Below are 24,552 nucleotides of genomic sequence, written 5' to 3' on the forward strand. Positions count from 1 at the left end.
TATATCTTTCCAGTAAATGAGACCAATGCCCTTTCTATTCTGTCAACTGATTGTTGCAGAATACAATGTAATTTAAAGGATTGTGGTGCTACAGTGACACTGCTGAAGACACGAGGACTTTCTGCTTCTGAACCCTTCTGCTATTGAAGGTTTTTGCAGCTGCTGCTACTGTTAAACTAAACTTTACTATTGGCAATAGTATTGCCTGAATAAGGACTGTAGATTGAATTTTATTTTGGCATGAGTAAAACCGAATTGGATCTGTACTCTGTACAAGCACCTTTATGCTTGTGTACTCTGTATCTTTGCACAAGCCAAGAAACAGAACTAGATGATCTTAAGGTCCTTTCCAACTCTAACTATTCTATGATTCTATGAATTAGGTTTGTATGCTACTGGCCCTACATTTCATTTAAAAGTTTAATTTTCCATTTAGAACTTGCTGATTTTATTCATTGCTATCACTGGCTCAGAGTCTGCAAACTTAGTAATTTTCCCTCCTGAGGTCTTATTATAGTGATGAGAAGGGGTTATTTCTGAGGAAAACCTTATCCTAAAAACTCCTGCACTGAATTTATCTCAAAAATCTTATTAGTCAAAATATTTGGCAGAGAATTTCTCAAACTTTGCTTGGTTATTCAGAACTGTTGCATTTGGAAAGTCAAGACATAAACTTTTGGATATATAGGATTCTGCATAAATGCACATAAACAGTTGTAGCTGATATACATCATATGTAAAAACAAGCAAACACAAAATGACAGGTGCACACTACATTGTGTAAACTTAGGTTAAAAAGAAATGCTTTTTGAGTACCCTGGATTATCCCTAAAATAACACAGGCTGGCTGTTTATTAGCCGAGCTTCCACTCTAAGTAACCAATTGTTGCATTAATCCAAATGCTCCCACTTGAATTCAAAAACTACAAAGCTTTAAGGTCAAAGAATTTTACTTACAGCGAGTTGGTAAGGTTTTTTCTTCTCCTCTGTCTTTCTCACTGTCTTTCTTTCCTCCTCTGTGACAGCTATAAAGCACAGAGGATGCAGTTGCCAGCAAATACAGGCAGAGTATCCACGTCCCCTCAGCCTATCACAGCCAAGCACTTTGCATCTCCCCCTCCTCCCACACTTCCTCCAAAATATACTGAGCAAAAAAAGCTACCTGAAAGGCAGACAGATCTGACTGCAAAACAGCCATTGCTCACGTTAACTGTGAAGTGGTGTGTGTTTCCTTCCACTTAACTCCATTAGTGGGTCTGACAGTGAGCATCTGATCATATGCTCCTGGCGTGTGTTACACACTCTGGGACATTTCTGCTCTGGCTGTTGCTCTAAAAGCAAGTGCTTTGAACCACTTCTGTGAAACATTATTTTCAGGAAAGAAACATAGATATGGTTGAAATACTACTCAAGTGTCTGCAGGCTCTGAACAGGTATACATGTGGGATATGCTGTATCTAACTTTTTCCAGTTTCTCTCTCTCATCATACATATACTTAAAAGAAATAGTAAATGTTCAAGATTTGTTTCCCTATTCTTAAAGTGTTATGGGAAGTTCTCTCTTTTATATGTACCCTGATAACCACCTGCCATTCTTATTTAGTTCAAGTTTGTTTTAAAAATACTACCAGCATTTCATCGTCCTGAACAGCTTATAGGCAGGTAGTGTGGAAGATCTGAGACAGTCACTGCTCCCACAGTGGTCCATAGTGCACTGCAGTATTACAGCCAACCTTTTTGTTAAGGAGGGAAAAGACCTGGAAATTGTTGCATTTTATATTAAAATAACTTCTTTATTATTATTCTTTCTCAGGAAGAAAAAGGAAATAGGTGTGAGAGATACAGTAGGCAAGGTGGGAAAAAGGAATTAAATGCCCTTTTAAAAGCATATCCCATGTCTCTCTATAATTCTAATAGTACTTCTCGCTCATACTACTTTTCATAATTCTCCTCACCACCTGTTGGTGATACACAAACCTTTGCTTTATACAATCTTTCTGTGGTGGACAAAAGCAAGATCATTAAATGTTCCTTAACAGGCGCTGGCTAAGTCAGACCTGCTGTGGCCCTCCAAATTTGTTCCAGGACAGTCACAGTGCTGGCTCTTTCACAGAGAAGAACTCTTACTGCTCTTACTGCTGAAACACAGTGAATACAGATCTCCCCTCTGCTGCCAAACTGAAAATTCAAGATACCATTGTGTGAGAAATTACAGATGATCCTAAAAAGATTAAAGGCCAGGGCTTGTTGGTAAGCAACCAATAGATAACATTATTCACATCTAACGTGAAACGGGCTTCAATATGGTTTTGGCCATGGAGGTATGTCACCCTGATGATGATATATAACCATGCTATGCCCATGCAGTAATGGTACCAATTCATTACTATTACTGAACTCTGGTTTGCAAACAAGGTGGGAGAGATGTTCGAACAGGAGGCTTCAGTGGAGCACCAGAGAATGATGCAGACAATGTGCTATCGGTCACTTTGTATTCCCATAGACATAGAACAAAGCAATGGGAGTTAAACAGTTTGTATCCGCTTTCCAATAGTTTTCATCTCTTCCATCATTATACAATGCCGAGTAGAAATTAAAAGGCAGATTTCCCAGGCCTTCAGTCCAGCTATGATTATATGGCTTTACTCCCAACTTTATTTTTCCCTCACCTAAATAGCGTGACACTCATCACATGCTAGCCTTCCAGTGTGGCTTCACTTACTAAATTGTTCAAGATGTGTTTGTGCTGTAGATCACTGAGCCTAACATTATTTGAACAAACTTGTTCTGAGCTCTAATTTGAAGTGCTTTAAATTATCTTAAATAAATGAGTTTAAATATCATCAATATCTTAGATATTGAAAAAATACTTTGAAAGAGTTAATTAGAAATGGTACCAGCACAATGTTTAAGGCTGTTTTCAACACTTGGTGTCAACAGAACAATCACTGTTGCCTAAGCCTAAATAAAAACTACCTCGTGGTGTGGGTTTCTTGCTTAGTATTTGGTTTACTCCTTATTCATAGTTAGAGGATGCTACTTGGAGACTGCAGGCCTTTTTTGCCCACTTCCCTTGATGTTGCTCATTCAGGAAAAGAACAGTAGTAGAACATGTCTTTGTCTTTTTTTTCCCCAAATATATTCTTCCATGAATGTAATAATACCAGTAATGGCAAAGAAAACTGTCTATGAAAAGGAAAAGGAAAATATTTAACAATCACTCAGATGTATGGGAATCAAAAGTTATTGTATGTTCCACGAACAAGGTCCAAATCTGCATGAGCCATAAAACGAGACAAGACAGAAAAGACTATTTTAGAAGAAATGTGCAACTCACAATTTTCTAGATAAAACAGAGTGTTCATTTCCTTTGGAAGAGAGTAATTAAATAAAGCCTTCAGACACAAATAGACAGATTACTTGCATCGTACGAGGATAAAACCTAAGTCTCCTGCAGAACATAAGACTTTGCAACAGATTAGCCAGGAGATGAATCTCAGACAGAGCTGACAAACTGGGAAAGTATCTATCTTGTCTTCCATGAATATTTTATGTGTGACTTGTTTTCTCTCTTCAGTTCCGTATTGCTGTCTGTGTGAACATGTGAAGGTAAACCAAAGAAGGATAAAAAGGAACTGCTAACGGAGTGAACATGGACACAGACTCAAACACATGATTTCGGAGGAGTTAATGTACCACTTGCTGGTTCGAGGCAGTCTAAGCACTTCACTCTTACAGAAGCAAGCCTACAGAAAAGAGAGAGGTTGTGATGAACTGGAAAAGTGTCAATAGAAAAACTGACAGGCTGTGAAGAGTCACAGAGACAGTGAGAGCAGGCTGCAATCACAGTAGGCAGGCTCTTCCAATACAGAGATAGGAATAGCTTCTGCTGTGAGCTTGAGAAGATGTGCTTACCTAGTGGTGTAGGCACTGCCGTGGCGTGCATCCAGCCATATAATGCTCACAGGAAGAATTTTCTCAAGCATTGACTATTTGAACCTCACAGAAGCAGTGGCTGATAGATGAACTGCTATCAGGGCTTAAATGTGCTATTAAGAACTCATCAGAAGAGCAGATTGAGGCAGTTAGTTTACAAACAGAATAGTATGTCCACTGTGTGGGTGAAAAGACATACCTAGATGAGGCATGAGGAACAAGATGGCTTGAGATACCGAGGGAACATAATGCAGTGCTTGTTCTTATAGAAGTGATTGGTTTTGATCACTGTTTACAAAGATATCAAAGATCATGTAACACTTGGTCCTGAAAATATTTTGTCATTGGCTGTGATTAATGCATTATCATCAGGACTATGCACTACCATGCACTGCTTGCAGTAACTTGGAAGAGCATTTATCACCAGTATAAGCCTTGAGTCATTCTTTATGGGATGAGAACAACATTGGAGTCTCCTCATAGAGAGCATGTTGGTGCTCAGTTTTCCAAGGTTACAACAGGTACTATGGCAAGGGATCATACTGATGTTTCTTGCCCTTCCTCTCTGACAACTTTGTTGCAAAGGTCTCTGACTCCTCTTCAGTCCTGTGCTAACGTAAGTACCTTTCTAGAAAAGACCAATGCCAATTATTGTAAAAGCTACTGAGTACATGGACTTTCTCCAAGAAAGAGAAACTACTTTACACATATCACAGACCTAGAGCTCTGGAGAACTGAGTCAGAACTGAATCTTCCACATCCCCTGGTCATGGGCACACATTCACAACTGAAGTGATGAGTAAAGTAATATTTACTGTCATCTGCTGTAGGTTATTGTCTCCATTTCAGAGGTGGCAGTGATAGATGTACATGCCTCAACTGCTTGAGTGTAGTGTTTGATTTTTGTCTAGGAAGAGCATTTACACCAAGATGAGGCTTTCCTTTGTACCCATGTGACTGGTATGCCCTGCTCCTGACTCCTGGTAATATGGTTAGCATAACCAAAGCCATTTCCTAAGACAAAAAGCCATAAAATGTAAGCATGTTGATCACATATCAACTTCTCTCTTCCCCTTTCAATACCACAGTTGTCACCAAGATGTGATGAGCCCTGCTGTAGAACAGCCAGATCTCCTGTCAGCATTGTGACAAGACTGTTTGCCCACTGAGCACTGCTGCCAGGTTGTGGTGACACACATTATAGAACAGGGGAGTGTAGCAACACATGAGATATTGCCTATAAAATCAAGCAGATGCAAGCTGTGCGGCTGGACAGCAAAACTTGTGATCTGCCAGTGGTCTGGGATGCATCCACTGTTTGTTGTCTTCTTCCTCTGAAGATTGAGTGACTTCTTTTGGGTGAAGTCTAAATTCAGATTCTGATTATTGTATCCCATACTGATTATTAAGAATTTGACCCAAACTGCAGAGGGTCCAGGTGACTAAAAGTCTGGGTAACTAAAGACTCTACATAATAAAGAAAGCTACACTGATTACTAGAAATTTTGCTTAACAAAGTATGATAATTGATAAAATATTTGTATAACAATAAAGTACACTAAATGCTAGAAATTGTAGATAACAATAAGCTATGCTGATAATTAAGTATTTTATGTAATAATAAAGCTCTAATTGTACTACAGCCCTGTGGCCAGTCCTCATTCCAGCAAAGATCCATAAAGGAACCTGCCTGTCCGTGCAGCATTGGGTGACAGAGCCACCAAGTGTTCACACACTCCATCCTGCCAACACCATAAGGGCAATCATCTCCAGCTAGGAGGCAAAACAGCCAGCCAGAAAAGATAACAGCTTCAGCTTCTGCAGGTAGCTTCACCACAGCACAGCCAGCCATATCCCCACCCAGAACTGCCAGCCATCTGTTCTCCTTATGATACCGTTCACCTCCACACCTCAGATAATCACAGCTTCCACATTATCATTAGGACAGACAGGCTTTCATTTAGACAGGGTTTACATGTGACTGAAGGAGACAGGCAGTTAAATAAGGATAGTCTGATGCATTCATTACATTCATGCTCAGAGACCTTAGTTCAAGTTCTTGCTTTTAAGTACAGATGCAAGTATTCACCATATGCTGTGCAATTCTGGGTAAGTCCTCAGGGGCAGCTTCCATAAAATATTTTGCTAGGAAGACTTGTTCTCTTACAGCTTATTTTTCCATGTTACCACATTTGGCTCCAACTCCATTTGGAATCCAAATGGCCTAAATCTAGGCCAGGTTTTAAGTGGCAGCACCTCCTCACCAACACTCTGGCAGTTTGTCTCTAGTCAGAGGCACAGATTTTGAACCTCTGTGCTGAAGTCAGATGCTGCAGTCTGACTTTCTGCACAGTTCTCTGAAAGACAGTTTCAGAAACTTTAGGAAGTTTTGAAATTTCTATTTTTTTCTTCCTCCTAACTCTTTTTAAAAGTGTCTCTTCTATTTAGGAGTGATCTTTATTTCTGTAGTCGTAAGAGCCATCCCTTCCACCTTTACCAGCAGACTAACTTCTGTCAGCAGGCAGTGGTTAATGTCATTTTTCTCTCTTCTTCAGTGCTCAGAGAATACTGAATGGAGGGAAAACATGATGAGGGAAGAAGCATCACTACCACACTTTATGATACATACATTCAAAACAGAATAGAGCAAAATACCTTACCTGCTTATAGCTTCTGCTGAATTCTAGGATAGATTTTCAGTTTCTGTCAACAAGACACCAGTCTAAACCTGTAGCAAGGTATGAGATGGAGACAGAATGTGTGTGCAGACTGAATCACCTTTTACTGACCATCTTGCCGTATTTATACAAAATCACACAAGCTGGTTTTCGATCTTAACTATTCAGCTATTGTTGGGTTTATATTAGCTAAGCTTTGATCAGTTCCAACACTATAGAATCATAGAATAGAATCATAGAATCATAGAATAGTTAGGGTTGGAAAGGACCTCAAGATCATCTAGTTCCAACCCCCCTGCCATGGGCAGGGACACCTCTCACTAAACCATCCCACACAAGGCTTCATCCTTGCAACACAGAGGTAAACCCATCTGGGCTGCTGCACTGTGGCAAGATATCACTGCCTGAGTGCAGAAACTCTTGGCGAAGGTGCGCATGTAGATGCTCATGTACCCAGGAGTCGGGCCACTGAGGAACGCCAGAACAACCAAGTGGATAGATCTGCCAAAATTGAAATGGCTCAGAAGGACTTAGATTGGCAACATAGGGGTGAATTATTTTTGGCGTGGCGGGCCCATGACACTTCAGGCCATCAGGGCAGAGATGCAACATATAGATGGGCTCATGATCAAGGGGTGGACTTAACAATGGACACTAATGCCCAGGTTATTCACGACCGTGAAATATGTGCTGCAGTTACGCAAACCAAGTGGTTAAAGCCTCTTTGGCATGGAGGACGATGGCTGAAGTATAAATATGGGGAGGCCTGGCAGATTGACTACATCACACTCTCTCTCTTGACCTGAAAGACTTTTACAAGAGGTGGAGCCTGACATCATCAACCGGATGAACACAACAGCTTTATAGGGATTGGTCCATGCACTAAGGAATGATCTCCTTCTCTTTGTGTGTGTGTGTGGATATATATTTATATATATATATATATATATATAAGAGTGATGGTATATTGAAAAATGTGGGATCTGAGCATGATGTGAATGGTATGGAATAAGGGGTGGATACTGTCCTGGGTTCAGCAGTAGCAGTCATTATTCCCCTTCTTAGTAGCCGGTGCAGTACTGTGGTTTTTACTTTCGGCCTGGAAACAGCGCTGATAACACTGATGTTTTTAGTTGCTGCTCAGTAACGTTTAGGTCTGACCAAGGACTTTGTGAGTCTCATGCTCTGCCAGGGAGGAGGGGAAGTTGGGAGGAAGCAGAGACAGGACACCTGACCCAAACTGTCCAAAGAGGTATTCCATACCACAGCACGTCATGCCCAGTATATAAACTGGGGGCAGTTACCCGGAAGGGCTAGATCACTGCTCGGTTGGGCTGGGTATCAGTCAGTGGGTGGTGAGCGATTGTATTCTCTCCCCTTATTATTTCATTATTATTACTGGTGGTAGCAGCAGTGGTTTTGTGTTATACCTTAGTTACTGGGCTGTTCGTATCTCAACCCATGGGAGTTACATTCTTTCGATTCTCCTCCCCATCCCTCCGGAAGTGGAGGGACCAAAGTTGGGGGAGTGAGCGAGTGGCTGCGTGGTTCTGGGTTGCCGGATGGGCTTAAACCATGACACAGTGTTAACCTCACAAGCATGTATAGCAAAAGCTTAAGTTTTGAATTTTTTAAATTTGTCTAGTTTTGATTCTCTTTCTGCAGTACAGAACTTGTGATGTCTCATGGACAATTCCTTGCCCAAACCACTGGTTCTATATAAAGACCTAAATGATAAAAAGTGGAAAGGATCGGTGCCATTGCTGACGTGGGGTTGAGGATACGGCTGTGTACAGCTATCGACAGGACCATAGTGGCTGCCAGCGAAATGTATAAAGCCGCAGAACTCAACAACATAAAGAAACGACAATGATAGAAATCTTTGTAATATCTGTTCTATTATGTGTGACCATGGGTAATGGACAAGTATAATGGGCATATTTATTAAATCCCCCATTATTCTGGCCTGTTACATGGTGGGACGGGGAAACACCAGTTTCAAATGTAGAAACAACATGACTTGGTAGAAAATGGATTCCACCCAGTCCTAGTGATTTAAGTGACAATGTAACATTGAAAAATGCTACATTTTATATGGATTCTCCTCCGATTTGCGTTAACAAATACAGAACAAATCAGGCTCTCGAATGGTGTGTGGGATTCACTGGTATGCCACATGTTACAGGGATTCAAGTGACTTCAAATCGGACTAATTTTACTGAAACAATGCTGCCTGGAGTAGTGGGTGGTTATGTTAATTACAGAAGACAGCCATCCTTGCCTATTTGTTCCCTGAAAGTATATAAGTCATTACGCCAAGTTCAATGGAAACCTTGTTTGGGGGAGAAACCCCGAATGATATATTGGGCAGCAGGAGAGGTCATTGACTGGGGCCCTAATGGCACTCTTCATAATTTAATCTGGCATAATTGGGGTCTATCTGGCCCCGTATTACAATTATCTGCCTCTCACAGTCTTTCAAACTTTAAATCTAATATGTGGCAATTGGCCCTACCTTTTATTAATGTTACAAGAGCTGATTTGTTTAGAATACACGATGATACTAAAATAACACACCGTATTCATCCCTGGAATCAATCACGCTTTTGTACTACACATATGTATGTGTTGGGAATTGCATTGGGCTTAACTATTAATTCAGGGAACTTAACCTATGAAATAAACATGGAAAAACATGTATTTCTCCTACTGATGTCACAGAAAATGCTAGTATCATGCCTTTTAAGCAAAGAGCTTCTGCCTAGCTACCGGTGAATCTCACCCGGGAATAGGAAAGTGAAGGAGGTTTAGATCACTTTGTTCGGTTGTTACAAACAGATATTCAAGACAGAAAGCATAGAATTAAGTGTTTTATAGGTTGGGTTTTATTTGCTATAATATCGGCTATCGTAATATTAGCTGCTGCATCTACTGCTATTGCATCATTAACAGAATCAGTACAAACAGCTCACACTGTTAGCCAGGCTTTGCAAAATGTCACTAATGAACTTAGTGTTCAAACCACCGATGATGAACAGATAATGATTTGCTTAGATGCTTTAGAATCTGCAATATTATGGTTAGGAGATAAACAAGAAGCTTTGCGTATACATGTTTCTCTACAATGTGACTGGGAGTTCCACAAGCAGGATATGTGTGTTACCTTGTTACCTTAGAATCAGTCTATACACGGATGGGATATAGTTAAAAACCATATTCAAGGGGCATTTGATACTAATCTGCATAACAGAATCAATGCTCTCAAGCATCAGTTGCAAGAGCAATTAAAAAATCTACAAAGAATGCAAACACCAGTTCTAGAAACCTTAAGAGATGTTCATCTCTGCCCTGATGGCCTGAAGTGTCATGGGCCCACCACGCCAAAAATAATTCACCCCTATGTTGCCAATCTAAGTCCTTCTGAGCCATTTCAATTTTGGCAGATCTATCCACTTGGTTGTTTTGGTGTTCCTCAGTGGCCCGACTCCTGGGTACATGAGCATCTACATGCGCACCTTCACCAAGAGTTTCTGCACTCAGGCAGTGATATCTTGCCACAGTGCGGCAGCCCAGATGGGTTTACCTCTGTGTTGCCAGTTGCTCTGCTTCCATGGCAGCAACCACCCCCACAGGATATTTGCCACCATCCATGAGTCAATATAAAGTACAGGCCACTTTTTCATTCAGCAATGTCCAAGGCCAGCTGGATGGCTTTCACCCTGGCAAACTGACTCCAGTCACCCTCTCCTTCAGCAGTTTCTGCAACTTGTCACTGGGGACTCCATGCAGCTGCCTTCCATCTTCGACGCTTCCAAAGCACTGGAGGGGCCCAGTGGACTAGATACTTGCCCGTACTGTCCCATACACCCTGCCACTCATGACTGTCCAGCCTCTGCGAAAATCTCTTGGTGGTCCTGCTATATCATCATCTAATCCTAGAGAAGACCCAAACCTGACTCTGCTTAACTCTCAAGATCAGATGAAACGGTCATGGGTAAAACACACGCTGTATGTGTGCCAACATGCTGATCCCCCTCACAATCAGCAAGCAGGTCCCAAGGGTACCCAAAGGCCATTCAAAACCTTCAGAACTCTCAAATGATGCTGCTGTACTTGTCCCTGGGGCTGGCGTAGCAGCTGTGCTTGGAGCTGGAGCAGCTGCACTGTCTGCTGCAGTCGGAGTTTGAGTAGCTGCTGTACTTGTTGCTGGGGTTGGTGTAGCTGCTGTGCTTGGAGTTGGAGTAGCTACGTTATCGGTTGTAGTCAGAGTCTGAGTAGCTGCTATACTTGTCACTAGGGTGTGTGGGAATGTCTGCCTCAAAGGCTGACCACCTGAGGAGGTGAAAAAGCATGTATAATTGCTAAACACTTCTATTATATACCTCCCACAGTATAGAGGTGGCAACCACACTGGGAACACAAGCCAGATCAGTTTCATGATCAATGAGCCTATTGTATTACAAGCCATTACCATAAAGTACAATGAAACAAGAACCTTAGCCCAAGGCCCCCACCTGATAAACACTAACACAGCAAATACGAGCTGTAAGTAAGGTACAACATGCTGAAACTACGAGATCAAGAGCAACAACTTTGAGACACAACAAATCAGCATTGTGACAAGCGACTATTAATCTGAAACAATGAATTCTTATCACAAATATGATTAGACACACTCCAGTCAGATCTGTCGTTATCTCAACCCTTCTTGCCCCACACTGGGTGCCAAAAACAACTGTTGTGGTTTAAGCCTAGCCATAAATCAGAACCACGCAGCCGTTCACTCATTCCCCGCACCCCCCCCCCCCCCCCCCCCCCGCTCCCAGATGGATGGGGAGGAGAATTGAATGAATGTAACTCCCACGGGTTGAGATAAGAACAGCCCAGTAACTAAGGGATAACACAAACCACTACTGCTACCACCAATAATAATAATGATAAGGGAAATAAGGAGGGGAGAGAATACAACTGCTCACCACCCACCGACCGATACCCAGCCCAACTGAGCAGTGATCTAGCCCTTCCCGGTAACTGCCCCCAGCTTATATAGTGGGCATGACGTGCTGTGGCATGGAATACCTCTTTGGTCAGTTTGGGTCATGACGTGCTCTGGTATGGAATAGTTTGGGTTGGGTGTCCTGTCTCTGCTTCCTCCCAGCTTCCCCTCCTCCCTGGCAGAGCATGAGATTCACAAAGTCCTTGGCCAGAGTAAACATTATTGAGCAATAACTAAAAATATTGGTGTTCTCAGCGCTGTTCTCAGTCTGAGAGTCAAAACCACAGCACTGCACCAGCTCCCAAGAAGGAGAAAAATGACTGCTACTGCTGAACCCAGGAGACCTTGAACCCCCCCTTTTTTGTTTTATATGTTTACTATGAATACCTGCTTTAGATGACCGTACCTGAGCAGGGCATTTGGACTAGATCATATCTCATGCCAACCACAGGCTGCTGGGCCTGCCCTTCTCTCCTGGATGGCTCTCTGATAACAGGGGAGGACATCCCTCACATAAAGGTCTGGCATGGCATGGGTCCTCACCACTCAACACTTGCTGGTTTGCAGCCAATGGCAGATCTAAAGATTCTTCTTGGTGGCAAACACAAAGGCCAACCCAGTCTTGCCCTTGACTGTGGTAGGAGGCATTTGGCCAGCCCTGGTCCTTGGCACCTCACTGTCAATGCAGAGTTTCACCTGCCTCATCCAGTAATAAGTCGCTACTATGGCAAAGCACACAGTTTTACATTAGCAGTATAACTACTACAGGGTGCAGCAGCATGTTGAAGATGCTGATGGCAGCGGGAGACCAGCCAAAGAAATTTCCTACCAGTGGAGTTCTCCCAACCTTGTAATTTGCTTTATAATTTGCCCGTTACCTGCTTTATAACAGTACCACCGTATTAGAATCTTTCTAGATTTTGCCTTAGCATTTTCCAGCAGCTGTTGCAAATTTGCATGCTCTAACATCTCTTTTACAAGTCACAAATCATATAATAGAAGGTGTAGTTTCTTATTAGCAACTGGCTAGTAAATACAGGTGGTTTTATACACAAAATCATACCCTCTAATAATAGTTACACTACAAGCACACATATTCAAGTTGCTACTTTTCAGTTGCCCCCAAGTGACGTTTTGCAATCATTCGTTTTCCTCTGTCTCATTTTGCTCGGGGTATTCACTGTCAGCTCCTGCAGCTGATGCATCTGGTTCTTCTGCTTCTCTGTCCAGCTCATGGCAAGGCTGGACAAACTTTGCAGGCAGTTGCCATGGACCCGTAGCTAGGAGGACAGAAATACACCCCCTCCCCCAGGTTATCAGTTCTTGAGAAGCAGACAGGTTAAAGTGTTTCCTTAAAGCAGAGGCATTCTGATGCAAAAGGAATGTGAAGCAGCTGCAGAAGCAAACTGCAAAGCGTTAACAGTCAAGGAGTTTGCTGCGTCATTAGCCGCAGTTAAAGGGCCAGGCAGGTTGGAAACACAGGAGCTGCTCTGGCTCCTTCCTCGTCGTGGTTTTTTGTTGTTTTTCTTGTTTTCTTTTTTCAAGTCGCTCACTCTGCTCTGGCTACAAACGCCGGCCTGCTCAGCAGCAGCCATAAACACCTGCCGGCAACCACACTTTCGCATTAACCCTTTCTGTCCCAAAAAGTTAACCTGCTACCCGTTAAAAACTTGTACGTGAACACGACAACAAAAAATGCACAGAACACCGTCTGCCCTCAACACACACACACACACACAAGGGATCCCACAGGCACACTCCACACAACTACAATATTTGAACCACAAAATCCAGACAATCTTTACCCCCAATACACGGCTCCAAGTACAGACCATGGTGCAAGGACCCTGTGAAGACGATCAGGAAACCAGCTCCAAAAAGCATCATCACAGTGCAAGGAGGCAGGCTCAACCTTAGCGGGAGTCCCTGTGGAGTCGACATTGACCCGGGTGGTATGAGGTTCTGCCTCCCCCACATTGCATGAGGCTCGGGCTTTTATACTGACCAAAATGCACACTCATTCCGACACAGGGGGCCAGCCTATGTCAGAAGAAGTGGCCAGCAATATCTAGAAAGGTCTCCAAGGGTCGATAGAAACATGGACATATTTGTATTGGCCAACTTCTGGTACATGAGTATCACAGAGAGACTATCAAATGAGTTGTATATGAGGCCCCAAGTCCATGGTCCATCACCGTTCCCTGATATCTTTGATAAGAGCATACAAGAGACCTTCCCACTGCAGGTCTTGAACCGGCACATACACCACTGGGAAAGCACACAATACATCTGCATCCCCTGCCCGTCTCGCTTTACAGCTTTACATCTTTACAGCTTGACAGCTGCCCGTTTATCATGAGGATCTGGGGGATATAAATCAGGCTCCTTTCCTGGATCAGTAGGCCCAGGTCAGCATCAGAATTATCAGGCAGTAGAACCGCAGAAGCAGCAACAGGAGCCTGATGAATGTGCACAGGCTCCTCATAAATGTGTTCTGGAGTTTCATTTGTATCAGCCATGTCAGCATTATCAAGTGCAATCAAAACATTTTCTCCTGCAGTTTTTGGGTGATCTGACAGTACTGTAATTGAGTCAGTTTGTGAAAGGTTATCATCCGCTACCATGCTGCAAAAATGATGCCCAGGTAATTAAATTATCAGGATTAATATCAAGGACATTGGATTGTACAGTTTGTAAATGTTGTCCAACATGCTTCCAATCCCATATTCCGTAAGAGCCTGTAGAAGGGTACCAAGGACAATTGCGTCCTATCCATAACAGCAAAAGAGTCACTTTCTGGGAGGACACACGATACCCTTGCTCCTTTGTAATCCGCATCAACATTTGGTGATGTAATTGCTGCGACTTAGTTGCAGTCTGTCCCATTATGCTACCCCGGCCGCTTCCTTATACCCTTGCAAAGTACCTGCAGGGAAGGATAGACACGTCGTTCTCTCACTGGGGGTACTTCGCCTCGTGAGTGAAAAGTCCCTGTTCGGGTGCCATTTGCAGAGAAGTACGAGACGGAGACAGAATGTGTGTGCAGACTGAATCACCTTTTACTGAGCATCTTGCCGTATTTATACAAAATCACACAAGCAATTTTTAGACAAGCTATGTTTAGATCTTAACTATTCAGCTATTATCGTTGGTTTTGTGCTAGCTAAGCTTTGATCAGTTCCAACACTATAATTAACATTATCTTTGTTTATCAGCTCATGTCCACCCATACAGGATATGCTGCATACCAAAGTTTGTTATTCACATCTGTGATGTTTTATGGCTGTTCTGGTTATGTCCCTCACATCTTCGACTGCCTGAGATTTTTGGCAGGTTGCCTGTATTCTCACATAAAACTATTTCTACTGCCCACTGAAGCAAAAATTAAGAAAACTGCTCTGCATCTACATTCGCTGACTTGTGAATGGTTTACAAGCAGTTAATATATGAACTTGGTTGTTAAGTTTGTTTCTTAATATGTTTTCTGCTTGTAAAATCACACTAACATTTCATCAAAATTAGGATTTATTTAGTGCATCTATCTTACACAATACAAACTCATACAACTCAGGTCAGTAGTCTACATGTTATGTAGCTGCAATATTCAAGAAAAATAACTGGAGTAATTAATCTACTACATAAAAATTAAGATTCTTCAACTGCAAGTATAATGCATGTTAAGCATATTCCAAACATGCAACATTGCTAAGATAAAGAAAATAACTCAAGTGGTATTAAACAAGGGATAAATTACATGACCTCTTCACAATGTAAAACACTTCTTATTCACTGAAAAAAAAAAACCCCATATAATCATAGAATGGTTTAGGTTGGAAAGAACCTTAAGATCATCAAGTTCCAACTCCCCTGCCATGGGCGGGGATGCCTCACACTAGACCATGTCAGCCAAGGTTCTGCCCAACCTGGCCTTGAACATTGCCAGGGATAGAGCAGCCACAACTTCCTTGGGCAACCCATTCCAGTCCTCACCACCCTCACAATAAAGAACTTCTTCCTTATATTTAACCCAGATCTCCGTTACTTAAGTTTAAACCCATTGCCCCTTGTCCTATCACTACAGTCCCTGACGAAGAGTCCCTCTCCAGCATCCCTGTAGGCCCTCCTCAGATACTGGAAGGCTGCTATGAGGTCTCCACACAGCCTTCTCTTCTCCAGGCTGAACAGCCCCAACTTTCTCAGCCTTTCTTAAGACAGGAGGTTCTTCAGGCCCCTTATCAACCTCATGGCCCTCCTCTGGATATGAGAAAGAATGTTACATATTAAATGGATACTACAAAAACCAGTTGGTTTCTACCAATCCTGTGATAGCAAGCTGTCACAAAAAGCCCAGCAGTATTTCTGGATCCTCAAAACAATACACTTCTCTTCAGCTCTGCAGCTTACAGCTTTGCTGGCTGCTACTGCTGCTACAAAGAAAGACAAGCTGTAAAACTGTGATGGCAAGGTGACCAGAAGCATCCTCAACTAGCATGCAGAAGGTGGGGGAATAAGAGATCCAGACCATGCGTTAAGATTCAAAACGTTCGCTATGCCTCTGCCTGTTGCATTTGGAATAGAGATAGGTGGAGCTGTGGGTTTTCTTACAGTGAAGCTGTATTCACATCCTTATTATGCATCTAAATTTAATTATTTTTTTTTTCCTGGGAAAAATAAACTGAATATTGGGATTGGGATTGAACTGGGAGTGTAGAGACCCTGTGCAGTGAGGCAGAGAATAACATACAAATTACAGCAGAGGACACAACTGCCTGTACTCACAGCTCAGCTACACTCTATCATCTAGCACTACCCATTTCATATGTCTCTCTCTATCCTGTTGAATACTTATTGCATAAGCCATTTACATTCAGACCTTTTCCTATTTGGTTGAAAAGGTAACCTTCCTGCTGCTTTTCACATGAACAAATGGTGCTTCTAGGCTGACATTTGTTCTGTTTTCCCTCAGTTTCCTTGATGTATAATTTTCTTGAGCAAAAGGATGTTTTATGTTGCTCTGGATACAACACATTTTGGTGCATCAACTTAGTAATTTCACAGCATCTTCACTACTTATCAGGGGTTTCTGTTGTTAAAATAACTAACAGTAGTCTGCAGAAAAAAAAATGTGTTTTTTTCAAAAGACCAATCCTCTTCTGAAAACAAGTCCCCTGTTCACTTATAACACGGAGTAGCGATGAGCAGCAAGAACTGCAAAAAAGATTTCAGATCAATACCTGGTGGCAATGTCAGCTATACTAGATGTGGTACTTTGTAATGTAAGGATGCTGTAGTAACATTCAAAGCTTCAGAATACAATCACCCTTCTTCATACAAATTTTTGCATTTTAGGTATAAAATATACATTAAATATAAATGCTTTAAAGCAAAATGCAGTACATAGCTTCCATCACATCTTTTTAAGAATGAAGCTATGGAGTCTATGCAAGGGACAAGCAAGAGAAATCAAAGGTGTGTGAATTTGCCTTTCCTAGTAAAACAGCACAAAGCCAAAAGGTCTACCACAGAACCTGCACAACAGTACCAAATACAGTGAAACATCAGTTAGGGAAGATTTTCTAAATAAAAAAGGTAACTAGAACATGGCTTTCAGCAGCCATTTTCAACAGCAGGATAAGAAAGGTGAGAAAGAAGGTGCTAACAGACAGTACTTACTGATCTGTAATGAAGTGTTTTATTTTTTAAGAGTAACAGCACTGTCTTTCCTAGACCACCTTTAATACCTAACTCTGCCTGCCAGCTATAAAATGTTGCCTAAATTTATGTGCCCTTAAAGAACTACTCATGAAGAGTAGTAGTTTTTTACATCAAAAAATGTTGTATCGAAAGCAGATAATGTATTTTTGAGAAATATATATTAAAAAGGATCAGAAATCTGCCCTTGAGAAGAAAAGTGTTGCCCAAAGTAACCTCCAAAGCAAAAAGTTGTAGCAACAAAGACTGAGATTTTTTCTTTTTTCACCCTTTTTTTTTAATCTTGGAAGGAAATGTGTGAGGAAGCCACAGCAGCAGCAAATGAATAGTTCACCACTCAATCTTAAAAGTCATTTAAGGATTACTACACAGTTAAGCAACTACTGGGGTGAACAGAACAACTTCAATAGGGTAACAAATTACTGTAATGATAAAAAAGGGTTTTATTTAAAGGAAGATTAAATGATCAAAAAAATAAAATTGTACTTCAGATTCTTGGATAGTGATAGAAAGGAAATCACCCAAAGCCAGGAATATATCCATTAGGATGCAGAGCAGAAATATGCATCAATAACCTTGAAAAGGAGGAGGTAGAGATAAGAACAACCCAAGCCATGGATTCATACAAAAGTTGTATGTCAAGAGCAGAACTGGCTAAGCTGCTGATGCAGCTACAGAGAATCCTTACACTTGCATATAATCATAATAATGTATTCTATTCTTTTGTGTGTCTTATCTTTCATTAGCACAAAACGTATTTGTAAAGCTCTGGGCTTTATTTTTTGAATTTAAAAGTTTTCATCATAATAAATGTTATTGTCAGTAGCCTAACAGAATGAGGCACCTATCCTGGCTGGTGTGGCAGGCGTCAGAACTGTGGTCCTGCAAAAGGTACTCAGGAATCAGCATCTATTTACCTGATTTCCTGGTATCTAAAGATAACGGCACATAATTGACCCATTTAAAAGCTTCTAAGGCGTGCACATGAGGGGATGAGTTGTCGTCCCAGTCAGCAGTGCCAAGAAAAGAATTCTGGCATGTGCAAGGCAACAAAAAACAGGAGAGCAAGCGTGAGAGACCTGTCATGTTAGCAACCAGAAAATACAGGACTTCTGAGAGCCCGGAAAGATCTTGTAACAGGAGCTTTACATATACAAGCATGTGTTTACATACCCACCTGAGTAAAGGCTGTACAGTAGCATGTCACTATCCTCAACAAACATGACAAGGAAGGTCTTACTAAAGAATTAAATAAATTCTAGGACATGATAAAATGAAGGATTCTAGGGACAGATGCCAACATTAAATATAAATTTCCTTGGAGGAAAAGAATACTCAAGAAACAGGGGATTATGCCAGAAAAAAAAAAAAATCAAAATGCTAAAAAACAGAAAGAAAGGAAAAAACATGGGAATACATGTAATGTGTGCATCCAGTTAGAGCTGACTGCTTTTAGTGCTGGCTCAGGCCACATGGCCAGTGGTGAAACCACTCGGGAATGTGGCAAGGCCCTGCCTGTACTTGCGCTCTAGCTGGGGTGTGAAATGTTTTCTGTTTGATTATGCACATTCTTTAAAGCTGTGCTTATGCTGGTATTGTTTGCAAAACTTGATAAAGGTTTTTATTACTTAATTAGTTAGTTTGAATTCATCAGTTGAATTGGTTAATTACAGTGAATGGATCAATCAGTGAATACCCATATCTATTTCTGGGCAATGATAATTCTGTATCTGCATTTCCTATGAAGGTTGACTGTTTACCATTGGTCTTTAATACTAAATAGCATTAAATATAGTCATACAGAGATTTTCAAGCTCTTTCTCTACAATCAAGTCTTTTCCCTGCATTTCCATTGTAACGTAGAATTTTATTTACACAATGTTTCGGAAACTTAGTGATATGAGGAAGGTTTCCCTTAGATTTAGATCATCTAAAAGGTGCTTTTAATTATTAACCTTTTCATATTTACTATAAAGACATTGTTTAAACCTTCAACTTTTACCAAGGTGTCTCATCTCAGTCACAGTTCCTGGTGAGGAGGTGTGGCAGACTGCTCTACCTCAGCTGCCTAAAACACATGAAAGCCGCATTACTAGCGGGGTATGTATGTATGTGTTTGTATTTCTTAGTAAGCATATGAAAGCTTGCAGTGAAAGGACATCACCTCACACTCATGTTTTTCTGTTTTCTTTTCTACTAAAGATGCAGCCACAGGAGCTGGGGTGGAAAGCTGACAATGTCACATGTTGAACAGGCAGTACAGAGTCTCAGGAAGCTCAGTAACATTACTTCTGAAGTAACATAGCATACACAGGGAGGGTGGAATTAAGCCTCCAAAAATCTTAAGGGCCGAGCTAATGGACTCTGTCTAAGCAGCCATGGTGGCACTGTTGAATGAAAACCTCTGTTTAATAAGTACCAAGAATAGCAAGAAGTTTGGATCTAATAGGAATAAGTTGGTGAATTATATGAAAAAATATTCTAGTGACTTTTGATCAGTAGCTGGAACAGTTCTGGAATACTCAATATTCTCTCAGATTTTCACTTTTAAAAAGAATTCACTGCCTTCATGGAATTTAAGAGAAGATTTCTCTTCAAAGACACTTATCCCCTCCTCTAGGGAAGATTCAAATGAGTGGGCTGGGTTAGCTTTGAAAACAGAACAACATGAGGGAAGGATAAGGGAAAGAAAGAGTAAAGGGAGAAGATAAAGAACTTCATTCTGGTTTTCAAATTTCAAAAGCCCAAGAGGGACTACTCAGTGAAACTAAAAGATAGCAGATTAAAAACAGACAGAAGGAAACACTTTTTCACATGATGTGTAGTTAAAACTGCAGAAAATATAATTACCACAGGAAGCACTCCAGTCAAGAACTCAGCAAGATTCTGATGGGTTTGCAGATGTATAAGGATATCAAACGTATCAAGAGCAATTTAAAACTGCTGGAAGGCACATGTATTTATTCAGGGAAAACTGTCCAAGTATTTTAAAACTGCACAAAGAAATGTGCTAATCAGAGTGAGATACAAAGAAAAAGGTCTCTGGAAGATAATGCACCCACAGGATGCCATTAAAGAAATGTCACCTCCTCCTAAATCCTTTGCATTCATTCTCTCTCCCTCCCTTTAAAGGAACAGCACAGAAAGGGACAACATGAGCCCCACTGAAAGACCAGTTCCTTTATGGTACTGTCTGAGACGAAAAGGTGCCTGCCAGCCATCTCCCTGGCATTTCAGCCACCTTCAACCTGGCCAGTCTGTCTGGAACCTCCAAATTCATACACATAGACCTACGGGTAGCTGTATTGTTTCTGATTTTCTGAGCTCAGATTGTTTTTTAAAGCAGAAACCACCACATGTAGTATTTCTCATCTTGCTTTTTTACACAACTAAGTAGTCATAGTAATGAAGTTTTCTTCCTGTTATTTCAAGTTAACTGCACCTGTGCTGTCATGTGTCAGAGAAAAGAAAATCTAAAAACTGTGAGGTCTTTTTCATTTGAATGAAACAGTTTGTCAACAGCACAACTGAGTGCAAATGATGGTAAAACATAGGGGAGCATTTAACCTCCCTATGTTAATGCTACTGTTAAGGAACTGACACTGAATTTATAGCCTTTCTAACTGGTATACTCCAGTGCATTTTTTTTCTAGGATCTCTTTTCCACCAATTTTAGCCTGCTACTTTACATCCTGTCCACCAATCAGGAAGAGATTACTCTCTTCCTTTTTGTAGCATCCTTCTGTGCATTTTAGGATGTTACCATATCCCTTGAACTCCAAATTACATGACACTATTGCTAACACCAGTGCTTGACGTTACCGTAGCAATGAGACAGTAGATGTGACTTGGTATATAAGAAAAGGAATTTTCTGAAGCATAAGAAATGTCACAAACCCAAGTTTGGCAAGACTGGCTTGAAACTCTGAAATGCTAATTATAACCCTCACTTAGGGTTATATGTATTACAGCTTCTACTGGAAGGTAGAGTTACTGCTACTAAGGCTTCAATTGTCTCCATTGTTAAGATGAGAAAAGTCCCATGCACTCTCTCTTTATACCCCTTTCAGCAATGGAAATCTTTTCACCTTACCTTTGTTCAAACTACTACAAAGCTTTCCTAACCTCTCTGCTTCATATTCAGCCTTGTAAAGATAGTCTGTATGTAACAAACTGGGAAATACAACCTCTATAGAGTCTGTTTCATAGGCTGCACAGTACTGGAGTCACACCTTTGCCTTCAAGTCACCCCATGTTCCTGAACATCCAGACTTACAGCACAACATTCCACTCATAGAGAATCAATGGAAAAAAATACCATGTGCTGCCATTAATTCTCACATCAGTTGTCATCTTAGAGACACAATCGCTCTAATTGTCTGCCTTTGAAACTTCAAAGAATAAAATCAGGAATAAAGTAACACGCCTGACAATACAAGAATAACAACATTCAACTGTATCTGACTCCCTATAAACCACCCAATTCCTCTGAAAACATACATCCAGGAAAGGTAAAACTAAAGTCTATTACACCTTCACTAAGCTCATCAAACTTTCCCTGAATTTTAAAAACAAGCATTCCTTTCAAAAGCGAGAGGGAATAAATGGCATAGTATTACTTAGTAGTGAACTGGAAGAGCAGCCTTTTAAGTATACACAGTTCTTCCCAGCTCTCTAACAAAGAAACTAATACTGAAATCCTAATTTAGCTTTCAAGTGTTAACTAGTCACCATAAGATCACTTCTTCTGTTTATTTATTTGTTTGTGAATGAATGGAGATACAATCGGCATAGGATCAAGAAAGAAGGTGAAAAACACAACAAAACTGTTGTTGCATTCAAAATGTTTTCTACAGGAGAGGTACCTTTGCAAAGAAATAAAACATGAAACCAGTATGAGGACTGATTAGATGGGAAGACACTCACTGGAGGAACACTGGAGGTCTGTGTACATGTGGAGGCAACAGCCTTAGCTGAGCTCACTAGCAGGATTGTGATTAGGATACTCTGGAAGCAAGTTGTTTGTTGTATAGGTCAGACTAATTTTTTTCAGTTACAAATGATGGTATTACAAAATACTGGTGGCCATACATTTCTGCTGATTATGAAATACACTATCTGTGATTGAAAAAAAAAAGTATAATTTCTGGTGCCTCGGAAGAACGAAGCAACCGCTTTTTGATGTTTAATGAAAGGAACAAAGAAGGAAACATATACTAAAGGGAGAACATGGGAAGAACTGAAGCAACAGGGAACTTTCCCAGGGATGTTTATCAATTGCCCATCCAAAGCAACTCCAACAACTTTAAATGACCTTTAGTGATTTTCTTTCCATTACGGTGTAATAATATCTCAAAGGCCACTGCCCATCCTCTCACCTACTTACCTTGGCTGTGCACAGTTCTCATGACAAGTTCAACAGTAACAGCTGACTGGCAAAGGTGGAAGGCAAAATAGATCTTGTTTCCTGCACTTCCAGAAGATCAATGTGCCAGCTTGCAGCCACCTTTGAAAACTGTCTTGTTCCACCTCCTTGATCCCAAACATGAGGTTTCAGCAACCTCTTTGCTAACAGAGCTTTGATACTACCTTCTAAACAGATAAGCAGAAGAAACCTCCACCTTCCCCAATCCTGTTATTTCATTCTTCCACTGACTTCACAGTATGGGACAGACAGGACAGATGGCAGTCTCTGACAGTGAAAAAACAGCTTTACCCCATTATGTGTGCAGAAAGGACATAGCTGTATAACTAAAAATCCCTTGGTCTCAGTAAATTTGCTGCTCTTGCAACTGACATTCCAGTTTCCTCACTTTGCTTTTAGTCTTCATTACTGGTGGTTATGCACATTTTGAACGTCAAAGCTCTTCCCTCAAGCATTGCTCTCCTTAGGAAATCTTTCAGGGTGCATCATAATTATACTGGAAACTCTGCTTCTACCACATTTTCATTAGGGTATCTATCTTTTCCCTTTTATTTACCATTGACATAAATAGTAAATTCATGTAATTTAAATGGTAAATGGTAAAAATTGTCAGTTTATCCCCCCTTCCTTTTCCAACTATAGTTCTATGAACAGCAGTTCCAATTTCATCATCTTCTTGCTTTCTGAACCCCACCAATATTTAAATATTTTTTTGCTGTTCTACATTTAGCCATGCATAAAATAGTGATGTCAATGTACAGGGATTGCTCTAGTCCTTGTGCCATAAATAAGAACTCTACAAGAGGACAAGCCCAATGTGGCACATTCGCAATGAAACCAAGCTACAGATAGAGAACTGATTTTTCAGGCAGATAGTAACTTTTTTCTCTGACTAAATCTGAAAATGTTAATAAAATTTCCTTGTCAGCTAGGATTCAGCTCCAAGATTGCCTAGTACACCCTCATTCAGAGGTACTGCCACCCCTCCAGACTGCTCCACTTTACCAGCAGTGCCCTCGTGTCCATTTTTAGAAGCGTTAAGAAGAGATTCTCTTAAAAACGCTGTGAACTGCAAAGTTTTGATTTTAAAATACTTCATGAACTCTTGACTGTTTCAACAAAATTGGCTTAAGCACACGCCAATTAAAACAGGATTGCGCTCAGCATATCATGCTGCATTTCTAAATGCTCACCAGCTTTCCTAAATGCTGACTAGCTTAATGCTTAACAAATTATGCAGATTTGTCAGGTCAGATTAAATGGCGAAAGTACAGAGGTAGCTTCGTTGTCAAACACGAGTGAGTTCACCCTTACCTGTTTTGGGATTTCACCTCTTTTGCAGTTACTCTGGAAACAGGAATTCTCTGTATGTTCCTTATGTTCTCCCGTCCTGTGAGGAAGCAGTCACCAGAAGCAGTTAAGGAATTTTAATCTCAAGAAATTTCTGGGGCTTTTGCAGTAACTATCTGTGCTTGCCTTGCACTTTTTCATTAATTATTAACCACACGTAGCACCGTGTTCATTAGCCTCATCAGGCATTTTATCTCAACAAGGGGGAAACAGAAAACTTGTGAATTCACTCAGTTCACAGGCATTTGGACGGGAGGGACACGGGACTTTTCGCTTGCAGAGCATCAAGTAAAAATACACTGGGTGCCAATAGGAGGTGGAAAGGCGGAATAGAGAGACCCAACACCCCCAGCCGATCTGAAGCCAGGGCATCACGTTGATGAAAACGTCTCCATAACCGAGATGCCTGGCGGTTCGCACTAGAAGGCAAGCGGGGCAACCCACGGCACACCGGA

General features: G+C 41.1%; 1 protein-coding gene across 4 annotated transcripts in view; it reads right to left on the reverse strand.

Annotated features, from left to right (window-relative positions):
• Positions 1-24,242, reverse strand: part of DDC (dopa decarboxylase) — a 90,562-nt gene extending 66,320 nt beyond the window's left edge. For 3 of the 4 annotated variants that reach the window (XM_065667709.1, XM_065667713.1, XM_065667708.1), the window contains exon 1: positions 24,062-24,242. The gene's annotated coding sequence lies outside the window, so the exon portion shown is untranslated. Of the gene's footprint in view, positions 1-6,596; positions 6,665-24,061 lie in introns of all 4 variants that reach the window. The other variant, XM_065667710.1, reaches the window with a different exon arrangement.
• Between the last annotated feature and the right edge of the window lie 310 nt (positions 24,243-24,552).

The sequence above is a fragment of the Lathamus discolor genome, chromosome 2 (genome assembly GCF_037157495.1).
Source record: "Lathamus discolor isolate bLatDis1 chromosome 2, bLatDis1.hap1, whole genome shotgun sequence".
NCBI lineage: Eukaryota > Metazoa > Chordata > Aves > Psittaciformes > Psittacidae > Lathamus > Lathamus discolor.